Here is a 15,691-nt window from a genome sequence, read left to right on the forward strand (position 1 = left end):
CAACCCTGCTAAGCACAGAAAAGGATTCATCCATTAGCATACAATGTCAATAAAACTGAACTCTTATGTCTACAAATGTACACTATAATTGTAACTGTTCATCACCGGAGGATGCCCCTGTAGGTAGTCCTGTTAAGTCAATTAAACTAAATACAGGCAAGTAATTCAGAGAAGTTCTGAGTGTTAGCTGTGATGCACTTCCTTTCAAAGTCCATTCTGCTCCAGTCCTTGTAAGATGACTAAGGTGTAGCTGCTGCCTATGCACATGAAGTGAAAACAAAAAATTCAGTGCCAAAACATGACAAAATCTTAAAATGAAGAATTCTGGGTTGTCTACCTCTAGAAGAAGAGTTTCCTGGGGCTTGTGCTTTTGCTGGATTGGTGTGTGGATTCTCAGAATAAATGTAAAATTTTGGCTCCTGATAGGTACTGCCTCTAATACAGAGACAGAGAATCCAGCCTTCTTGAGTGACCTAATCTACCCCAGCCTATTTTCCATTAATGCTTCCCACCATTCCAGTAAGTACTATAAGAAGTTTAACTGTTCCTTAAAGGTATCATAGAGTATAAAGCAGATGGTGGTGTCTGCTCCAACTGGCCATGGAACTATACTGTCCAAAATGTGGGCACGACACATTAAAATATATGATATCATTAAATATGAATTCAAAATTTTGAGTGTCTTGGAATGAAAAGAATCTCTTCCCAAATTTTAGTGTGTATGCATGTGTCTCCAAACATATTTTAATGTAACTATCGTAAGCAACTTCTCTCTTCTGCTACCAAATCAGCAGCATGACAGCTTGTAATTGGTCAGGAATCTACTTTGTGAATAAAGAAACCCATCACAGATTACTTTAAAGCATAAGAAGTGAATATTATTGCTACTAACCCTAGTGAATCCTAAATATTTGTGTTCCAACCCACTTTGCATCTGCACATGATGTTCTCTCCCTAGGTTGTTTAAGTCGCATGAATATGAAAAAAAAATAACCATCACAAATGTAAGAATTCAACATTTAACTCACTGCAAAACTTATACTTGCCTATCTGGTCTTATCATGACCAGAATAAGAGTAGACTAATAAAGAAGATTAAAGATATTTCCAAGCATAAGTTTCATGTCTAATTTTTTGAAAGGCTGGGTAACCTTGAATATCATTTTGAAAAGCAGATGTTACCAAATGCAAGTGAGAGAGCGCTATTCAATTTCTCAGATGCAGTTGCATTTTTTAATCTCCTTCATTAGAGTGCAAACATTCTGTCATGATAAGGTCATATTCAATCATTCATTCTGAAGTTATTAATTATGTATTGCATATAGTACATGCACTCTGAATAAATAAGCATAAATGTTCTTTGTAACCCACAGAAAATGTTCAGTTTTATGTGTACTGTATTTTAAAGAAAAAGAAATTGTGATGTACTATACTATTTTTCCCCATTCAATGTACAATTAAACTTTTAGGAGAAAGATTATGTATTTGTAAAAGATGTTTTTATTCAAATAGCTCAGGTCATATTTGTATAGATTACATAATTGGAGGTAATAGATCAAAGTCAACCCTAGTGTAATTGCTGTTCCAGTGAATTGAGATATGAATTTGGCCCATTAAATTCCATAGACATTCTGGATAACACCTCCGAATCATTTGTAGCTTGACATACTACAGAGAGACAGATGTTTCTAAATGTAAATAAGGAAGAACTGTATTCCATGCAAAACTCATGAAGGCATAATAGACAAGCTGCTGTTTAAATATACATACCTGTAATTACAAAACTGAAAATCTGATATGTAAATGAAGTCTTAGGGTCTGCTGGGCAAAACCCTAATTGATTCCAGCACCCATCTGAAGTTCTTTCTGAAAGTGTCTAAGAATGAAAGACACTCTCTTTCGACTGTTGCTCATTTGAAATTGGCATTTCCATGTGGCAGATGGTGACCTTATCCCTGTGCTTTAGCTAAAATGATTTTTATTAAGCCTAAACAAGTATGAACAGTGCTAATTTCCTGCAGCAGGCTGAATCTGAATGAGAGCATATAATGACTGGAGAGGTCCTGCCTCACCATATGGAAAAGTGCACATTGTGCCAACATACCAGACTACTAACTAGGCAGCTTTTTAGGATTGTATCTAAGCCCACTTTTTATCATTAGTCAAAGCTAGAGGCCTCGTACATTTTGAGAAAGTCCAGCAGTTGTTAAGAGTCATTTGGGGTTACCTGTAATTCTGAACACTTAAAAAAAAAAAAAGACAGGGGAAGGGGCCTTTAGGTTCCAGTGGTTTGATATTATAAAAGGTGTTGGTTGAGGAAGACAGTGTTAGCTTTCACCAGCATTCTCATTGCTCTTTGAATCCTCTCCCTCTCATAGTATGAGAATAAAGTCATCCTGTTCTAGGATGATTTAAATATGCATGTTCCCATGAAAGCAAGCATGTGATAAGTGCAAGATTACCAAGTGTGATATTGTACATAGACGGTGCATCTACAAGATGCTATGTTGCTGTAGCGACAAGCTACAGCAACATAGCTCATTGCTATGGCAATACAGCATTGGTGGGCACGAACCTTGACGCCAATGCTACTGTGCAGTAGGGTCAGAAGCAACCTGTGCGGCTCTGGGACTGAACAGTAACAACTTTTGAGTTGGGCACACATGTAGATGTGCTCACTAACAGCCATCATTACTGACAGGTTTCTACATCCTTTGAGGATCCACAGCATGAGTGAAAACAGCACAAGATTTTCATAAGACAACAGACTTACTATAATCTGTATGATATGGTCTGCCAAATAATTACTTACAAGAAAAAAAGGGGTTCCTTATATTCTGAAAGTCTCCTTCCTCAAAAGGAAGAAAGTGAAGTTTCCCTATTGCTAGCCTTGTTTTGGTCTAGTACATGCCTTAGAATATGTGATGGAAATTAAGTGAAGAACAATCGCTATAGGTGAGGATTTCTGACAAATGCAATATACCTAAGATTGAGGACTTCACTATGTGCTCTTTCTATGCAAAAATGATGGGTGATCTATTTTATTGAAATGTGATTTTAAATTGCTGATGATTAATTATTCATGGTCCTTTCCATTCATCAACTTAGAGAATAGCTTCCATCCGCAGCAGGAAGGAAAATATGGTGTCCTATCTCTTTGAGAAAGGAAGAGGAGCACTTGGGTAAAAAGGTATCTTATTCCTGAGGAAACCAGAATTTCCTTGCCCCTTCCCACCTAAATTAGGTATTTTAGGTGAGCTGATTCCAGCAGTTTAGTAGCCTGTTGGGGAACCAATGACAAAAATAAATGAATCAACACGCTGATGTCACTGACAGAGCAACATCTAGCTAGTTGTTGCCTCAAATGTGTGTGTTTTTATACGAAAGTCAAGAGTGCTCTTCAGGGTACTGAAAGAACTTGTGAATTCAGCATAAGGCTAAAAGTCACCAGAGTGAAAAGTGCCAGTGTAGACAGAGTAAACATTTCCTTTAGGAGGGAAGGAGAGAGAAAAAAGCAGCAAAGATGACCAAAGTAACCTGAGGGTCAGCTTCCCCCAGCATGATCATTCTGACATGCTGAGACAGCTACAGTACATAGGAACAACAGAACTGTCATCCTGAAGTGTGAACATCAAAAGTTTTCTGTATAGTTCTTATGCCTCTTCTTTTCTTCGGCAATCCCTGGCAGTTGAGGGTGATTGCTTCCATTATTGTCTTATCTAGGGGTCCAAATATGACTGGCAAGTCCAATCTGGGAATCAGCAGACTCAGTCACATGTTTCCATGTGGGGTGCATGGCTCCAGATTCTGGATTCAGTCTGCAACACACTGTTTCTATCACTCTGCTTTTCCATCTCCTGTTGTCATTGTAAGTTTTCAGAATACTGAAATCCTTGTAGTACATTCCTCCTCCATTTAGGGTGGTCCTGGGCAATAGTCTCCTATGAGTTGAAGTTAACGTTGCATTTTTTTGAATTGACCTGGAGGATGTTCTTGAAGTGCTTTCTCTGTCCTCCTCTTGAGTGTACATATTGACCAAGCTGGGAAAATAAAATTTGCTTCAGGATTCTAGAGTGAGACATCCAGATGAAATGGCTGACCCAGCAAAGTTAATGTCAGAAGATGATCATCGCCTTGATGTTCATGTTTTTGCTTGTGAGAGGACACTAATGTTGGTCCTTCTGTCTTCACACTACATTTGAAGGATCTTCAGCAAGCAGCACTGATGGTACTTCTCCAATGACTTGAGGTGCCTCCTGTACATTGTCCATGTCTCAGCTCTGTACAATAAGATGAGGATCACAGTTACTTGATACACCATGAGCTTGGCTTTGGATTTGATGTCACTATCTTTGCACACCCATTCGCTCAGGTGTACGGAGGCTGCATTTGCACATTTGAAGCAAGGGTGGATTTCTTTGATGTCAATCTTCTGTGAGAGATGGCTTCTGAGGTACAGGAAATACTCAGTGTTCTCCAGAGTCTCACCATGAACCTGAATTACCAGAGCTTGTGACTCCTTATTAAGAGTGTGTTGATGGAGGACCTTAGTCTTCTGGAAGTTAAGCATCAGCCCAATTTTTTATGCGCCTCAATAAAAACATTGACAATTGTCTGATGATCTAGTTCCAAGTGACCACACACCACTTCCACTGTGCTTCTTGGTTGACAAGGTTAAAGGCTTTCGTGAGCTCAAAGGTGGCCATATATAGAGGTTTATGTTGTTCCTCGATTTTTTCCTTCAGCAGGTGAGCTGTGAAGATCACGTTGGGTGTGCCTTTTGATGCCCTAACTCATACTTAGATTCCAAGAGGAGCTCTTCAGCAAGTGGAAAGACAGTTAAGAAGAGGTCTTGCAATGATCTTTCCTGTGGTGAACAAAAGGCAATCCCTCTGTTTAAATTTCCACAGTCTGACCTGTCTCCTTTCTTGAAGATTGTCATGATCATAGTATCACTGATATCATCTAGTATTTCCTCTTCATTCCAGACCCTTAAGATGAGTGCATGGAGCTGCAAAGTGAACTATCCTCTTATTGAAGATTTCACTGGGCATTCCATCAGCTCCAGATGCCTTGTCATTCTTCATCTGCTCAATGGCATTCTTTACCTCATCAGGAATGGAAGGATTCTGAGATAATCTCTGACTGGGTGTTGTGGGATGGAGTTGAAAACACTCTTATCAAGAACAGAGTCTCAACTGAGAAGGTCTTCAAAATGCTCCTTCCAGTGGGCATTGATGGTTCCTCTCTGCTTAATCAGGTCTTGTCTATCTCAAGGGGGTTGAACCCTGAGTGCTTGGGCTATAGATGGCTTTGGTGGCATTGAAAAAATATAACAACATTCATTCATATTGTGGATGGCAGCAAGATCCTGAGTCTCCTTCTCCTTGTCTTCCCACTCTCTGTTGTTTATATTGCAGATGCTCCTTTAGACCTCTGCCTTGGACTTGAAGATTCAATTTCTTTTGCTTCGAGTTGGTGTAATTCTGCCAAGCACAAAAGAGCTTGTGCTTGATGAACTCTTGGATCTCCTGTTGATTCTCAAACCAGTCTTGATATTTCCTGGTAGAGAATCCAAGTGTCTCTTTGCAGGCACTGATGACCTTCGACTTGAAAGTACCCCAAGCACTGCTGGTATTCTTCTATTGTTGTTGATTGAAATTCACCATTTTTTTTGTTGAAACACTTGTAGAAGAGGTCTCACTAGATTGGATCCTTGAGTTCTTCAAAGCTGATCTTCCATCAGCATTGCTTCTGCCACAGCCACCGCTTGGAAGCCAGTTTGAATGATATAAATGAGTGGATTAATTGGTGATCAGTCCAGCAATCAACAGCTTCTAGCATAGTTTGGGGTTGTAGACATCTTTGCAATATTGGGCACAAACAATGACGCAGTCAGTCAGGTACCAATGCTTAAATTGTACATGTTTCCATGATGTCTTCTGCCTTTTTTTCTAGTGGAACATGGTGTTGATGATGGTGAGTCCATGTTCCATGTATTTGGTCAAGAGTAGGATGCTGTTGGAGCTGACCTTTCTTACTCCTTTTTGGCCAATGGTTCTATTCCAGTGGTTCGAGTCCCTTCTAACTATGGCATTGAAGTGGCTAAGAAGAATAAGACTGTCTCCCACTGGACTGTCAGAGAGGACTTGGCCAATGTTGGCATACAATTCCTCCTTGGTTTCATATGCAGCATCAAGGATTGAAGTATAGGTGTTTTGGCTCCCCACCAGTTTTAGATGGAACGTCCCAAGGTGCACATAAATTCCAATAGGGAACTTGTTGAGTTGGTTTAGGAATTCATTCTTGATGGCAAAAACCAACTCTGCGAAGCTGGCATTCTGCTTCCTGTTTATCCTTCCAGAAGAAGTTTTAGCCACCTTCATGTTCTTGGAGCTCTCCATCTCCCACTCACCAGGTCAGCACAGTGACACCAATGTTTCGTCACCTGAGTTCAAATCATGATTGCAGTGCAGTGCTATGAAGATTCACTATTAGGATTTTTCATGAGGGTCTTGATGTCCCAGCTCCTAAAATTAATTGTTTCTGTTGATTTCAACCACAGTTAAAGTGATCCCACTGCATATGGTTATCCAGTCAGGAAGAAGGTAAACAGTCTACGTTTAGGGCACCTTTTCTAGTTCCCTCCCCTTCTGGGGTGAGTAGAGCGAATCCTGAAAAGGATTGCTCAGGTCACAGTTAAAGCTACCAAATCACACTCCTGCCTTGTCCAAGTGCTAGACAGTAGGGCTGTGTGAAGTTTCAGGTGGTGATTCAATTCAGAGGAGATTCGGCCTGATTCAGTGGCCAAATCTCTGAATCCAAATCAAATCAGAGAACCAATTTAAAGGTCCTGTGAATTGATTCAAAGCTCTCCAAATTTTCAGAAAAGGTTCAGAGAGCTTTGATGATTTGGGCAGTCCCCAGGGCTGCAGCAGAGAGTTGCAGCCAACTCCAAGCTTGTAAGAACTAGGGGTTGGGGAGAGGGGCATGGGGGAGGGGACCATGAGGGGACCCCTGCCAGCCCTGCCCGACCCCTGCCTGCTCCCCCAGCCCCCCCCCCCATGGCTGCCTGAGCCCACCTCAGCTTGGTACTTAAAAAAAAAAACAACCAAAAAACAAGAAAAACCCTGGGACTCACCGCTCCTGCAATGGCTTTGGGGTGCAGAGCCCCCCAGATGGTGCAAGGCAGTGGGGGAAAGCAGAGATTGCCCCCCACCAGCAAGAGTGATGAGTCCAGGGAGGGGAGGGTTGGGGTTTGTTTTTTTTCTTAAAAGGCTGGATCTGACCCAGGCAGAGCACCCGTGGGTGGGTTAGGGAGTGAGGTGGGGTCAGGGAGCTCATGCACAGCCTCCCATGCAGTGAGGGGCAGTTGGATGCAGCAGGGATCCCCCCCTGCCCAGCAGCACCCAGTGAGCCAGGGCTTTTTTTTTTTTTTTAAAAAGTGCTGGGAGCTGGAACAGCCATTGCTGGGCTGGGAGAGGGGTGCGCAATGGGCCTGGCCTCACTGATTCAGAGATTTGGAGACTTGGCAGCAGCCAAATCTCCAAATCAGATTCAGCCAAATCAAAATCGGGACTGATTCAAATCACCTAATCGAATTACTGTCCCCTGAATCAGCCAAATATGAATCCAAAGCAAATATTATCCACTTTGCACAGGCCTACTAGACAACCTTTTTGTAACTGCTGCCTTCATGCCAGTTCATGACTGGAAGCTCCCAGACCTCACAGTCCTGCTCCCATTGTCATTAGATGATCACCAGAGAGCTTGAAAAGTATGCTGGAAAAGCTTTTTTCATGCAAGACACCTGTGCATGATTTTATTCTGAAGAAGCTACTGCACATCAGCTTTCACTCAGTTCTTGACAGAGAAGAACCTGATCCAATGCAAGGAGGCCAAGACACTTGGAGATCTCATTCTGCTGCAGCCTTCTCCTTAGCAGCCACTGAGAATTTTACATCTGCCTGCTCTGCCATTGAAGACTTGTAGACCTATGGTTGTGGGGTGGGCAGGTTTATTATAGTGGTGACCTGAACTCACTAAGTCACAACACCGTCAAAGGATGTGTTTGGCTTTTTATGAGGGAAAGCATTGCCGTCTGCTTTCCCCACTACATCCTGTTGGTGCTGCTGCTGCTTGGTCTGCAATTGCCTATTTGTCAAAGTTATCCCTGTTTATCTCACAGCTAACCTTCCATGAAGGTCATTCCTCTATCCACCATGCGTATGTGCTGGGTAGCAGAACAGATCTGCCACCAGGGTTCTTATGCCACTCTTGTTACCTCAGCACCTGAACAACTTTCAGTAGTGCATTAGTGATGTGACTAAAATATGTCACAAGTTGTCTATTCTCTCTTCCTCTCCTTTAATTGTGAAATATGCTGTGTATTGTTTGTATATTTGTTGTTTTCAGTTTTGTTTTTTTAATTTTTGTCGAAGTGTGCAGGAGACAAAGTTGTCCCGGTGACTAGAGCAGAAATCCAAAACTCATTCTTGGAAACAGTCAAGGTGACCATATACATAAGCATCTTGAAGAAGCAAAGTCAGAAGAAAATGAAAACCCCACATCTTCAGTTTCACTAAATTAAAAACTGACAGAGTAATCACAAACACAGTAAACATCATCCGAGTATTGCTGACTGGAAGGAGAAGAGGAGAAACATATCTGTGTGAAAGTTCTAGCTTGGGGAAGCATTCAATACCAAAAAGTAGGAGGCCTCATAAGTACCTGCCAAGACAGTAAAGAAAAATAAGTATGTAAGTGGCCTGAGATATACATGAAAAGGAAAGAAAAAAACCAAATTAATTTTGACTAAAGAGTTGAGGTCCTCCTTAGAACTCATGCAGTCTTCCAAGGTAAGAACTTTAACACCAGTTACAATATTGTAAAAATAGAAATTTGCCAGTACTGTATCAATTAGTAATAGTTCTTGAATGATTCTTTTAAATGAAAAGTAAATACAATAGGATCCCCTGCCCTAATATACATAAATGTGCATCTCCTGCAATAATTATTAGATTTAAGTTTAAAGTCATTACTAGAATAGTTATAAAGCTGTGGCACCCAAGAGGCTGTACAGTCACATCCCCCGTTCTGACAAGCTTACATTTACCAATGTCCTTCATAGCAAATGATATCAAAGCATTTCAGACTATATGCATGCAGTATTGAAACACATATCTAGGACAGAGAGTCCATATCACTTGGAGAAAGAGGAAATACTGACTGACAGCAATTACAATTACACTCAGTAAAATGGTAGTGGGATTTGTAATTCTTAGTCCTATTGCCCTGTCCCATTGTAAAGACCAAGGGGGCAGGGAATCCCTGCAAGATTTTCTTTATAGTACTTTGTCCCACAGTTGTTGCTACCCAACCTCTTGCCCAGACAGAGACAACCTGAAGTACACAATTTCCCTTAGCTTCCAGTGCCCCACTTCAAAGATGAACAACTCATGTGCAACCATGCCACTCAGGCTTACCCAGACAGAAATTTTTTTGGACTCCCATCATACAGAGAGGCCAACAGAAAATTAGAGCTAGGACCTGTTTTAGCTCTTGGTGGGGAACTCCACTGGGATTCATAGGACAAGATGGGAGAATGGCATGCTGTCCTTGATCACACCCCTCAGGACCTCCCCTTCTATTCTAGCCTAAGAACCCCCATAAGCCTAAAACAAATAAGGGTGCTGATACGCAAGCAATTAATAACCTAATTTCCTAACACACGGGAAGGGTATGTCCTGCTACATAAAGAATAAAGGGCCAACATAAAAGAAGTGGGACAGGGATTAACAAATCCAGACAGTTTTCTTTTTAATCATACTCATATGTACCACATTGATACTAGTATGATTAGAAGAGAGTGTTTGGATTTGCTCCCAACTTTCTATGTAGCCAAGTTGAGTTGCTCTCCCAGCTGTTCCTTCAAGTCATACGCACAGAGTTTACAAAAAGACAAAAAGCTAAGAACACACATGCACACACATAAGAGGCCCAACTAAAACAGTGGAAAATTCAGTATTTTCCAGTTTAGGATCCAAAATAGTTCTGAAAAAGATATTGAGCCACATGCCAAATTGGTGTAAACCAGAATAATGCCGGTATAACCATGTAAATTTCTACCATCGTAGAGTCTTGATCCATACCACTCAAAGTATAATTATACACCCAAACATATAAACTAAAACAGCATGAAAATTACAAAGTCAAGCATGCATACAGCCAGAAGGTAATGGAAATAGTTCCATTTTGGAAATTTTTTCAAGATTCCAAATTTAGTTTCATTATGCATTGGAATGAAAGCACATCCTTTAGAATTTCTCTCTCATTTTCATTTGTTTCTTATCATTCTCTCCCCATCTTTTGTTTGTTTGTTTGCCATGGAAAAGAAAAAGAAAAAGTCTGTGTGCTTCAGAGTAAGGACTTGACTCTCCTTCTATGAAAGGGTCTTTACTTCCAGGTTCTTCTGAGGCACTTGCTCGCTGTCTCTCACTTTTCTAGAGATTTCATTCTGACCGAAAAAAGATTTCTAGATTTTTATGAAAATTTATTTCATTGTATTTTCCCCAAAGAAAAAATGAAAAATTGTTGACCACCTCCAATTATAATATAGACTCTAATTACATTATCATATACAGTACTACTTTTCCCAAAGAAACCCCTGTCTATACAGGCACAAGATAGATTTTTCATACTTCTAGCACAACTAGGATACCATAATAGTTCATAATAAGGTTGGAACATTTCAATCCTATCACAGTCTCCCCTATACCACTCTATTTGTTTAAATTAGTGAGAGAAGAAAAGAGTCCAGTGTCTTTGACTAGCTAGTTCTAGTCTTCCTTTTTTCCCCCCATACTTTCTTGTCCTATCTGTCTTCCCTCTCCTTCCTGCCTTCCACAGTTATTCTTAGTCTTAGGCCCCCTCTAAGAGGTAAAGGCACAATTGCATCTAATGCATGATCCACACAATTGTGCTTCCTGCCATGCCACACACACGGCAGGAGACATGATTGTTGGAATCAGGCATTAGATCCAATCATGCCTTATTGCTGGTGTCTGGGGAGCCTGATTCTGGGCCTCTCCTATGTTGGTAAGAAGCAGGCTTCCATGGCTGGAAGCCGCCTTTACTGAGGGGGCTCCCATCTGTAGGGACCACACACAACTTAGACTGAGAGTCCTTCACCTGACACATGGCACAGTCAGGACCAAGAGCCCTCTCAGGTGTGGTGACTCTCAGTGTTGGCTGTGCGAGTGGTTCTGGGGGCTTCACACACCCCCAAGCCTTGGGGATCATGATGTCCCAGTCCCAGGGGTTTCACGCTGGGCATAGTGCACCCCTGCAGCTGGGAGGCCTGTCAACTGATGGGGCTCCCAGCTGCAAGGGAGACCCTTCTACACATGAAAATTAAGTCTTGATAGCAACCAGCTATAGAGTTAATACAAAGTTTCGAGGTCTAACATTATAGCTGATTGGGCTTTTTATTGTGTGATAAAAACTTTGCACCTGTGTGATAAATACTTTGCACCCATAGCTGGTGCTAAGGTAATTGCACAATTAAACTTTTAATTGCACAATACCTGTAATGTGTAGAGGGGGCCTTAGTCTGAGGTCCAACAGGTTCCAATCCCTGTCTCAGGCCCAAGTCTTCTAACTTCCCTTTCCTCTGCATTCCCAGCAGCCACCTTCTTACCTAACTAAAATTAGTTTCATCCTCTTTTTTCCAAACTCCTGCTTTGCTTTTTCTACAGCCCAGCCCTTGTCACAGCTGCATTTGAATAATCCCTTGTCACCAGACTGGGCCCGAGAGGTGGCTGTCATACTCCCTGGTGAACTCATTACTCCTGCTTTGCTCCGACTTTCTTGGTACCCTCCCTCTTTTCCCCTCTCATCTGTCATGCCTTGCTGTTATAATCTTATTGGGAGAAAGGGAGGCTGTCCAGGGTCCCAAAGTGACCTTGCAAACATTAGGTGGACCCTCCTAGCCCATCACGTAAATGGGCACTTTGCCCCAAAACTACCAGGCCACCTCAAGCCTCCACTCCCTTGCTGGGGCCTCAGCCTTCCTGGCCATCTCCCCTTTCCTCTAGCTAGACTCACTTGCTACACCAGATTAGGTTCCTAGGTTCCAGCCCTACTCTGGCTTCCACCTGTCCTAGGCTTTAGCCCTTTCCAGTCTTTTAGCTCTGAACTTCTTTGCCTATGGCTTGCTATCATGCCTCTTAAGCTTAGGCCCACCTGGCCTCAGGGTCACCCCTCTCATGCTTCAGACCCCTGGCCCTGGTCCTTGCCCTTCCTGGGCACTTGGCCCCCTGGCCCAGTGCTAAGCTGCAACCTTCTCCCTAATCACCACCTGTCCACACCTTGAGCCCAGGCCCTGGCAAGGATCACGGTATTTGCATACCCCTTGGGCACTGCTGAGACCTCCAACTCCCCTTCAGTCCGAACCATAACAAAACAACCATGACAAGAGAATTAGCTAAATGGCTGTAACCCAAAGCTCTAAGCATGCTGGTTGCATAGCAAAAGACTTCTCATCCCAGGCTTAGCTCCCTGTAAACTCTCAGCCCCTTACTCAATACCTCCATCATCATCACAGTCTCAGTCCATGGCTCAAGCTACAGCCATCTTAAGGCAGATCTCCTTCCCTGGAAACCTGCCCAGCCAGACTGTTCCCTTGCTCAGGCTTTGAGCTTATATTTCTCTCAAGACCTGCCCTCATCGGTCATGTGGCTCCCCAGACACAGACAGGTGACCCTGATTGGGCTGGCTGATATGCCAAGGTAGTTTGTTGCTGCTGTCCAACATGTTTTACCTATTAGAGTTTGGCTCAGTTGCCAGCAGCTGTTGGCTTTCTGCTCCCTATGGACCTGCCCTGTTTGTTATGGTTCTGCAACAGTTTCCTTGGGAAATTACTCTCTGGAACAGCCACCATCTTTGTAGCTAGAAGTGTGCCTACTGGTTGCCAGCTGGTCTATTAGCAGCTAGCCCAAATATTAGCTACCTGCCTGCCTGGAGCCAGCTCAGATTACTGCAGTTTCTCTTAAAGTAAAGGAGACCTCTGGCTCCCAATTAAATCCCACTTTCTCCTTCATGTCATCTGGGTAGGAGGTATTATTCAAAGCACAGAAGAGACAAGATCCTTCCTGTAGTTCCAGGGTCTGGCTGGACCCAAGTCTTGGACAGACAACCAGATTGGGTTAGCTTCTGAACCCTTTCTTATTTGCCCTGTGGGAACAGTTCACATGCAATTTGAATTGTACTAAGACAAAGTTTATATCTTAAAGAAACGTAGTTATTTTTTAATGGAGATGCTAGAAGAAACTTCCCTGATATAAAGACCATCTCCCTACTGAATATCCAGATCCAGTTCTAAAGACTGGGGATGCAAAAGCTGTTTAGATAAGGTTTCCAGATTTTGGGGGAATGTGGGGAGGGAAAAATAATGTGTCTTATTCTCAGAATTAACTGAACAATTTGCTTTAAATTTTCAAGGAAAAAAATGTGACACAGCCTGGAAAATACCAACCTAAATGGTTGCAGTTTGGCAAAATTATGAGCAACTGAATACAGACTCTGGGAAGTACCAAACAATCCTAAAAACAGGTAATGGTACCAGCCCTATTATTTTCCCATCGCTAGTCCAAAGCTGACTGGTTCACAACAAAGGAGAAGTATGCTCAACGAAAGAGAGGAAGGGCAGGAGTGCACTTGATCTTAGCCCACAAGAGGAGAAGTAAACAATAAAATACTCCAAAAAGGTATTTTTAAGAGCTTTTTAGCAATAAATAAATAAATAAAGGACATAGGAACAAGAGGCAAAAAGAATAAGATGACTTGACCCTTATAACAGAAACTTTAAAGGTTTTTTCAGTAAAGAAAAAAATTAGGAGACAGAGGAAAATAGAACTGAGAATAAAATATTCATTAAACTAACTCTGCAGCCAAAAATATGAATATTTTATACTTTTAACTGTTGGAGCTTCATAGAGCACAGAAGCCAGTCTTAGGCTTTTTTCCCTTCACTGACTTCACTTCAAATTCCTAGCAAAGAGAGGACTACTTTAAAAAATGAAATTATCCACTGAGGGGAGTCTTCCAAGTTTGCCAAATTGTGGACATAGCAATATTTTTGTCCTTTGAGAATGGCACTGCATTTCTTGAATACAATACTATCTTAAACATGTGTCAGCTTTCAAATGATTTGTTATCAGTCATCAGAAGTAGTCAGGAAAGGCTGATAAGAATTTATTTCAAGTAGTCTTTTTTCTTTTAATACCTCAAAGAAAACCTTCCATTATAGATCAAGGCGAGGGTCATTCCTTCCGGTTACTGGAAAAGAACTAATGGCCCAAGTAATAAAGCACTTCACGTTTTCTTCACACTATAGCATAGGAGTTTATATACTAATTTAGCAGGACTGCAGGCAAGATGTACAACCTGGCAATTAGCCAGAGCCTTCCAGAAAAAAAATGAAGACACGGTCATTAAAAGCAATGGCACTACCCTCAAGGTACAGCTCTAGGAATCTTTAAAGCTAAGTGTAATTATTCATATTTCAAATTGGGGTTTTTTCAATTAAAATATAATTTTCTTTTGCAGACATGTTTTTGTTCAACCATATGACTATTTAACTGAATTTGGCACATTATTCTCAAAAGAGCTTAATCTAAGAAATTGAGTTGCAAGAACAAAACATATTTATTTGTCGTGCTTAAAATTTGTCCCCATTTATCTTAAAGTGTATATTTTGTGACTATTTACTATATTTTAAGTGACTATCTATTATATTTTGCTATCAGTGAATTATCCATTGGTGCCAAATGTTTTCATTAATAACTTAATAATTTAAAGTAAGCTGCATGATCATAGATGGTGTGTGGTGAACAGTTGTATGCACCCATGTAAAATAATATAGGGTATGATGCTTTCATAAACAGGTACAGAGAAACAAAATGAGGCATCACACAGATGAGAAGGTGGAACCAGCTTCATAGGGCAATGGAAATTGATTCTTATGCTGTGTATACCTGTAACTTACATCATATGACAGACCAGGTACAAACATTGCACTTTTACCGGTATAAGTGATCAGAAGCCAATCTATACCCATAACAGAACATAAGTTTGGCACACAGACTAGTTTAAAAATGGTGGAAACCAGTCTAAGTTTTGACACCCACCAAAGGGAGAATGTGTATTCTCTTTGCTACCAATCTAAACTATGCCACTTACAGAAAACCATGTAACTTAGATTGATTCCATCTCAGGCTTTTTGAATGTCTGTACCTAGTCTTGTACTGCATCCTAAAACACAGAGAACTCATCTTTGGAGCAAGAGAGACAGCTACCATTTTATGTTCAAATGCAACCTACTGGGCACATCTACATATGTATTAATACACCTTTTCTAATGAGCATTAAATGTAGCACCTCCAATGTGAGGTAATAAATTAATGCACAGTAGTGCATTTGCCTGCTTTTTTAGTAATGCTTTAATGTTCAGTAGACTACTTTACTGTGCATTAGTGTAATGTCATGGGGCACTTACATACAGGGAGGCTGCTCCGATGTGCTATAAATCCAGCACGTCAAAGCAGACTCAATTAATCGAGTCTTCTGGAGCATGGAAATTAATGTGCTCCAGCAGCCTCCAGTGTCACATGTATCAGTGTCCCCACACTGAA

General features: G+C 41.4%; 1 protein-coding gene across 1 annotated transcript in view; it reads right to left on the reverse strand.

The window, feature by feature from the left end:
- GRIK2 (glutamate ionotropic receptor kainate type subunit 2) overlaps positions 1 to 15,691 on the reverse strand; it is an 805,806-nt gene that overhangs the window by 693,023 nt on the left and 97,092 nt on the right. The gene's annotated exons all lie outside the window — the stretch shown is intronic.

Source organism: Gavialis gangeticus, unplaced genomic scaffold, assembly GCF_001723915.1.
Source record: "Gavialis gangeticus isolate Ggan-Ray unplaced genomic scaffold, GavGan_comp1, whole genome shotgun sequence".
NCBI classification, from domain to species: domain Eukaryota; kingdom Metazoa; phylum Chordata; order Crocodylia; family Gavialidae; genus Gavialis; species Gavialis gangeticus.